Here is an 8,533-nt window from a genome sequence, read left to right as displayed (position 1 = left end):
TACTGCATGAAAAATTAATAGATGGGCAAAATCTGCTTGAGTCTTACAAAATCAGGACAAATTAATGTGCTGGGATTTATTTTTCCCCTCCATATACTTTCTCACAGAGATTTAGAGGTATTTTTGCAGAGTATTCTTTTATTAAAGGAGGCGGAAGGTTCATACTTGCTGGCACATTTGAATTACTTACGCATTCCCAGCTCCTATTGTTATTTATCTCACAATAACAAGAGTCCCCACTAGACTGATTTGCTGTGCAAGCACATACTAAGACTAAAGTATCTTCAGTGAACCACAGAGCTCACGACTGAGTCTACAGAAAAGCCAAAGAACAGCAGCACAGATTTTCTGTGTTTTATTTATTGACCTCAGACTTAAGTATGAAAAAACTTTGGGGCCAGTCAAGGTTGCCTCACTTCCATTTAAATGAATGTGAATTGCCAGTTAAAAACCTGGCTGACATTGACATCTAAAAAAATTATGGGTCTTGGCTAGAGGCATAAATTGCCCTCAAGTTTGCTGATACCCATTCCAAAATAAGTCCATTTTTTAGCACAACCACTGGAATCATTTGGTGCTGGACAAATAAAACTAACCTGCCCACTCCCAGTGTGAAACCTAGAGCTGCCATGGTATGATTCCTCTAGAAGTAGGAGACGTGGCTGTTAGCACTTCTCCTATCTTACTGCAGCAGCAGAAATTCATTCTAACAAATCCCCTCTGAGATCTGAGGAAGAAGAGGATGTCTAGTAGTATCAAGAGAAGCAACTTTTTTTTCTCTCTCTCTGACAAACCTTATCAACCTTGCCTGGGCAAAACCACCATTCTTAGATTGTTAGAAATCATCTTGTAGTTTTCCAACCTACGTCTGTTTCTGAGCTTTATATATCCAATAGATCTTGTGCCGGTATCATACTTAAAGCTAGCTAACTCTTCCACTACCTTGACATTCATCCTCTACAAACATGAGTTGCCATATTCTCCCTCAGCCTTTATATTCCTATGCCAATTTAAGCTTTTTGTGTATCCTTATCCCTCAACAATCTTAGTTGACCTTTTTTGTTCTGCTTTCCATTTACGTTCTTTTCTCTTGAAAACAGGTGCTTATAAATGTAAATACAATTCCTTCTGAGGCCACAACAGGCTTTTTTTACAACTGTATGGGTAATCCCTTACCCGTACTAAGACAAATGCAGAATATTTTGTCATTTGTACCTGTACTGTGCTGGATTTGTACTTCTTGTAAGGAACTTGTTCATGGGTCTGAGCTCTCATGCTCGTTGGAGATGAACAAAGATGAGGTGCAGTCTGTTGGACATATGGTAATAAGGACCATAGTGGTCCACAAATGAAATAAGTTAACTTTGTAGACACAAATTGGTATTTATTGCCTCTTGAGGGGACACAGTTTTGTCCTGATATGACTTAGTATCCCTTCATATTTAAGTAATTTGATGGTGTTCTGTTTTCCCACACAGACACGTTACAATAACATCTCTGCTGAAATCACAGCAAATAAATATATCAGAATATCAGGCGTCTGTGCCCAGGGGCTCGTGGTGGGGCTGGGGGGCAGCTTTGCCGGGGGTGGGGGTGGGGTCACGCAGGGCACAGCTGAGCCCCTCAGCCAAGCCGGGGGCGCCGGGGAGGGGGGCAACAGGTTTCCGCAAGGGCCACAGGCGGCCCAGGCAGAGGAGGAGGCAGCCGAGGGGGGAGCAGCAGCAGAGGCAGCCCCAGGCCGCAGCAGGAGGAGGGCAGGAGGTGCCGCAGGCCCGGAGCAGGGCTCCCCTGCAGCCCTGGCGAGCCCCCGCCGGGGCAGAGCCCCAGCCTGCAGCCCGGGGAGGGCCCCAGGCCGCAGCTGGGGGCTCTTTCCTGCAGGAGCTGCGGCCCTGGAGAGCCCCGGCGGGAGCAGGGGGTCCCTGAAGGGCTGCAGCCCGGGGCAGGGCCCGCGCTGGAGCAGGGAGACGGGGCAGGAGGCGGGAGCGGGGCTGAGGGGCTCACACGGGCCGGCACACGGCCCAGACCCGCCCCAGCCCCGGCCCGGGGGGGAGAGGGGCCGGGAGCCCGGGGGGCAGCTGGGACTGGGAAAGACCCTTGGGAGGGGAGAAGGTGGTGTTTTAATATTTTTGTCTTTGTTTCTGACTATCAGAATCTATTTTAATTGTGAATAAGTTAATTTTCCCCAGATACTTCTGTTTTGCCTGTGACAGTAATTGTTCAGTGGCCTCCCTGTCTTTATCTCGACCCATGAACTTTTTCATCCTATTTTCTCCCCTTGCACCAGTGAGGAGGGGGAGCGAGTGAACAGCTGGATGGGAGTTTGGCCCTTAGCCAAGGTTAAGTTCACCACAGAGAAACAGGAATGACCATATTATCTGGTTCTTAAAAGGCTTCGCAAAGTGATTTTTAAAGGCTCTCAGTGCCCCTTGTGTTTCACCAAGGGGCGAATGGCACCTGTTGTGAGCTCAGCTGATGTGCCTATTTCACCCTGCCTGAGGGGGTATTGTGGTCATGCTGCATTTCTTCTCCATTTTTTGACAGCTGAGAGAAGTGTCTTGGCTCTCCTTGCTGGCTACCGAAAGAGACTGGAAGCATGAGGGTTGTGGTCTGCATTTTTGCATACTTGTGAGAGCACTCTCTGAGCCAGAGGCCATAGCATGGATACATGTGTCTGTATCCAAGTTAAGCCCTTCTGAGAGGCCTTGATACGTATTAGTTCAGGCTTTGAGCCACACTAATGCAGCTGTACGTCTCTGCTTACACACTCAGCCAGCAGAGACTAGCTATTTTTGTTTCCCTTGCCTGCATAAATCCACAAGACATATTCTGAGTGACCCTAGAATGGGGCTTGCCAGGAAAAATCATGGCTTGATGAAGAAGATTTATTTTTTATTTCAGCATTTAGAAGAAAGCAGTTTCCCAAAATATCTAGGCATGATCTGCATAGCACTAAATGTTATGTGTGTGAGATACTGCAGAGTCTGTATTTGCATTTATGCTGAGGCAGCAGCGCTGTACAAGGAGATATGTTTGTAAATAGTACTGAAATATCCCTCTGAATTACAGCAGTCTGCTAGGTTCCTGGTGGTAAGACGAGACAAGCTAAGGATGTGCAAAAGAGTTAAACATGATTACTTCACCCCAGGTGTGATTCAGAGCTTTCTGTGAGGCTGTGACTGAGTTTCTAAAAAAGTATTTGCTCAAGCTGTCCTGAGATACGAGGTGAATTGTCTCAGATGTTTATGGCTTGGCTGCTTCTGGCAGCATGAGGGAGATAAAACCTCTGATGTTCATAAATGTGTGTGTCACTTCTGCTATGCATGTGACTTCTGCCTCTGTGTCAGAGACCACCAATGGGTGGGAGTGATGGAAGTACCTTTGTCACCCAAATGCAGGAAACTCACTATATGAGGTTTTAGGAGGGGACACACATAATTGCACATCAGTGTTTGCAGGGGCGGAAGAAACGAAGGACCAGAGTGGAGCAAGGAAGCATGCAGTGAAATGACTGCCAAGCAAGTGAATCTCATTTTTAACGTGTAGACATTTAGCCCTGGGTGTTGGTCAAGCCCTGGCTGTTGGTGACTGTAACTCAGATATGCTTGCAGTACCAGTACAAGGGTGTGAAGGATTTTTCTGCTTGGTCTGCACTAGAGCTCAATCTTTGTATAGTCTTATTGCCATGAGTTATTTCCCATCAGCTGCATGAAGCATGTAGGCAACAGTCCTTCGACCTTTAAGTCTGAATGTCATTTTTCTTTTCATGAAGTTTCCTGCTTTGCTTCTCAAGGAATACATAAGAGAAAATAAAATGCTATGCAATTATGATGATTGGCATAGATATTTAAAGCTGAAATAATCACAATTGCTCATGGAATGCAAAAAGAGTAAAAATTACTAGAAGAACACTTTTATTTCAGTGGCTGAATAATAAGCAATAAACTTGATGGTTTTTTTCTGATCTGCCCTCTAGTGTTTAGGACACCTTATGCTCTGGTGTATGCTTGTGTCCAAGGGCTTGTTTCGAATGGAAATGGAATAATGATTGAAATAGTTGAAAAAACTTTCTAATGTCCTTCACAGAATGAGTTCAAAGGGTTCGGTTTGTATCATTGATTTGTCATATTAGTGAAACAGGAGAAAAAATACAATGCAAAAGTGATCAACAACTCTAATCTTATCTCAGATTTATTAGTCTTTTACAAGATTAAGCTGACAAAGTCTTTGTGTGTATGTGAAATTGTGGAAAGACTAATATGTTCAGAGATTATTTTCCTTGTGATTGAAACAGATCTGTTGCACTTTCCTAGAAATACCTTTTGAGTAATTTAAAATGTAAAATTATGGTAAATTAGAACTTGAAAAATATAAATATGAGAATATTTTAGAAAACAACTTTGTTTTGAAACTGAGCTTACACTTTAGCATCAGCATTGTATTAGTCATCTTCTCAAAATATTTTTAAAATTTCAAATTAAATAGGAAAAGAGGTTTTACATAAAGAATTAACTCATTCTAGAAACAAGGATTGAAACTATTTATGCTAAATGTGCAATAAGATTATGTATAACCATCTTAGTTCTGTAAGACCCAAATTTGTGTTTGCACCTATGTACAAAAGCACACACTCAAACATATAATGTCTTGTCAGTACATGATTATGGACTGAATCAGTGTATACTTACAGATGTAATGTCTGTGTGCACTTGTAAAAATTCATATATAGCTCTCTCTACAGAGTGTATTTGTGGCTATATATATGAATGTGTGTGTATGTATATTTCTGTACAAATATTCACGTGTGATTCTGGATCATTAAGATACTGGGAACTAGAAAACTGGGAGTACTGCATTGGTTTTGTAGATCCCAGAGGGTGTGGAACAAGGCGCTCAGCCACATACTTCAGACCATTAGCAGAGTTTCCCACTATGGTACTTGAATAATATTTAAGATATTTGACTTTTAGCCCCCACTGGAAGCAGAGATGTGCAGCAGTCCTCACGCTGTCCCAGGGGAGACCCTTAGGACAATACAGTACCCCATCCCTCTTGCCTGCAGGCTGGTTCACCTTCACCAAACAGACAGAGAAATCTCTAGCTTTGGTCTCCAGACAAATCTCCTAGAAACGGAGAGCCCTCTCAGGCCTTGATGGGAGGATTCAGTCTACAGTCTCCCTAAGGTAAGTAGCCCAAAATGACTGATAGCTTGATTCTGATATTTTTCCTAGCTACTGCTGAGGGTAGGCTGGAGATAAGCTCAAATGGGTGTCTTTTGAATGGCATTCTGGAGACTCAGGTCTCTGCAGAAGAGAGAGCTTTCCTACCTAAGCAGACTGAATTACCCCACCGGGATTTTCCTTCCGCAGGGCTGCAGTGAAAAGGCTGCAGGAAGACTTGCCAAAGCACACAGTCCTGTTGCTCAGGGCTAGGATTTATACAGTCTCCCATTTCAATCTCTTGAAATCCTGTGCAGAATCACTTCCAACGGCTTATTGGGTGACACATCATTACTCTGCGCCCACCCTGACCCCGTTTGTTCCTTATGTCACATCTGTAGCTCAGCAGAGGATTTATTAATTTCCCCCTGAAGTGAGTAATGACACTGTTTGGTGACAGAACAGAGCAGAACAAAAGCAGCCCCAATTTTTTCTCCATCGCAAACAAAAGAATAGGTGTGAGATATCTGGCCAGATTAAAGAGCCTGCCTTTCCCTGGAATGGAAAATTGTAGCTAGCCTCTGAGGACTGGGATCCTGGAGGAGCCTGTGGAGTCCATAGCAAGCCAGGGTTGGAATTTTTTTCTCAAAGTTTTTGCCACCTTATGTTCAGTGACATGCAATATGTTGTGATTTCTGTTAGGAGGTAGCGCTTGTCATGGGTTTGTGCTGTGGCCACTCAAATGTGAGGACTCTATTGTGCCCTGTTAAAATCCAAACACTATGTGCTGGTTTGGGCTGTTTATGTAGATTGCAGAGGATGATGCTAACATATAACTGAAGAATAGAGGGGCTGTTATCATCCCTTGCCTATGTGGCAGGGCAAACAAGGCCATACTATGATGGGAAGTGGACAAAACAATAGATAAGGTTCATCACTTCTCAACGAGCAGGCTATGAGCAGGGCTGCTACTGCTTTTCACCGCCATCTATCCCTGCTTTCTCTTTCATATCTCTTTCATGTCTGGGTGTTGGCAGGGAACTGGGTCATGCAAGTCTTTCAAGGCAGAGGGAAATGTTTGCCTTTCCTTTTGTGTTGAAGAGCTTGAGTCTCCCTCTTGCCCCATTTAATTTCAGAGCTGGGTAATGAAGCCAATGCTATTGCTGTGTTTGTGACTACAGAAGAAAGGAAAATAAAAAAGAATGTGATGTAATCCTCTGATAAATTCAGTGATTATCTTTAGCATTCTTTAGTTTTCCTTTTTACTGGTTTGACATGTACCTGCTGTGCCAATCTGTTAGCCAGAATGCTGTCACTGAGAACTATGCATGCTTATAATCTCTGTTTTGGCTTTCACAGACTGAGTGCAAGGCAGGGTACTAAGGGAAGATTTGGAAAACTGGGAAAGTGACTTCTGTAGTGAGCCAAGTCATAGGTCCCATAGCACAATTCAGGAGGTCTTTAGCTCAGCTCTCTGCTCAAGGCAGTCAGCTGTGGGGTCAGTTAAGATTGCTCAGGGCTTTATCCAGTCCAGTCTTGAAAACTGCCAAGGATGGACACCACACAACCTCTCTGGACAACGTGTTCCACTGCTTGACTATCGTCATGGGAAAAAGCTCTGAATCTCTCTTACTTAAGCTTATGGCTACTGTCTCTTGTCCCCCTGCCATGCACCACTGTGAAGAACCTTCTTCCATCTTCTTAATGACCTCTCTCCATAGGTTGTGTGTGTGTGTGTGCACGCGCATGTGTGCTGCTGACCTCTCAACAGTCCCCCCAAAGCAGTCTCTCATGAAGGATGAATAAGTCCTGCTCCCTCACGCTCTTCTTATTGGGCAAGTTCTTCAGACCCTACCTTCTCAGTGGCCCTCTGTGGAACTTTCTCCAGTTTATCCATGTTCTTCTTGTACTGGGTGGACCAAAACTGGATGCAGTATTTAGATGTGATCTGAAGAGCACTGAGGAGGGAAGCAATAATCTGTTCCCTTCATCTAGAGGCTGTGGCCCTGTTGTTACAGCCTGGGAGGCTGTCGGTCTTTGCTGCCAGGGCTCCCATTCAGTTCACTATCCACCAGGACCCCCTGAGCCGTTTCTGCAGTCCATCAGCCACAACCTCTGCTGTTTCCACTGTTTCTTTCCATCCCCTACACTGAATCAGTGATTCCAAGGATACAGCAGTCTTTGTAAGATCCATGTTTTGCAGTTCTCCTCATTGGCTGCTGGATCTATATACAACAATATTTTTGATGTTATGCCATGATGTTGCTGTGGGCAGAGTAGTGCCAGGTGCCTCACGCTCCCACCTAAACCATCTGCTGTGGTGTGTGCACATAGGAGTTTCCTACTTGCACTTATGTGGCAGGGAAGACCATAAAATATACTCTGATGATGGAGTTGTGCCCAGGACTTTGGCTCTGATTAAGGCTCTGTTGCTGTTAGTGCAGTTGGCGATTTTTCCTGCTAGGAATGGGGCAAGGGGAACAAAACCACCTCTTAGATCTGGGAAGCAGAGAAGCAAATGGAAAGTGCCTTTCCTTCTTTCCCATGCACATTCGGATTTTGCAGTTGTCCCCTGGACTCTGACCACGCTAAATTATGTAAAGTGCATGGTAGCTGTTCCTCGAGCGTAACAGTGGCAACCTACAGGGAAGATCTTGATTTTTTATTTTACTTCTTTTGGAGTTGGATGATGTCTTTTCTTAATCAGCATTTGCAGTAATAGCATGAATAAGGATGTTCTGCTTTGATTGAATGCTGAATGTGACTTCTGCTGGGGGCTTCACTTTATTGGGAAATCAATTCCCTTCTTGTTCATGTCAAGACTCCAGCTGAGAAGTTAGTAAATGCAAAGGTCCAAGTCCTTCCATCTCTAGTCATTAAAATATCTTCAGGTGTCAATATCCAGGCTATATGATCTGTGTTAAAAGACATGCTTACATGGCTGGGACATACAGTGAGAAGGCACTACATTGTCGTCACCCCAGATTAACTCTATCTCCGCACCTACTCAGTCTTTATCCTCCCCATTGTGATAAGCCATCTGATGGTATGTATTATCACTGACTCGTGTTGTCATATGCTCAAGAGAAGAATACTGACAAATAAAGAGGAAAAGTGTTTGAATTGTGTACTTGTGGACTTTGAGACAAAACCTATGCTATGGCAAATCCCTGAAGTCCTCCAGTTGTTCTCTGCACCTGTGATTTACCTTTTGCTTTAGACTTGTAGTAGTTCTCATTCTCTCTTTAATAATAGTGAAATATAAGAACAGCAGATGTCTACACAGATATTAAGACACAGTTCTGTGATTTCTTATGCAAGATAATATCTTTCATCTTTCTTTGAACTACCACAGACTGGAGCCTCATATAGCTTGC

Source organism: Falco cherrug, chromosome 3 (genome assembly GCF_023634085.1).
Source record: "Falco cherrug isolate bFalChe1 chromosome 3, bFalChe1.pri, whole genome shotgun sequence".
Lineage (NCBI taxonomy): Eukaryota > Metazoa > Chordata > Aves > Falconiformes > Falconidae > Falco > Falco cherrug.
Note: the sequence above shows the minus strand (reverse complement) of the source record.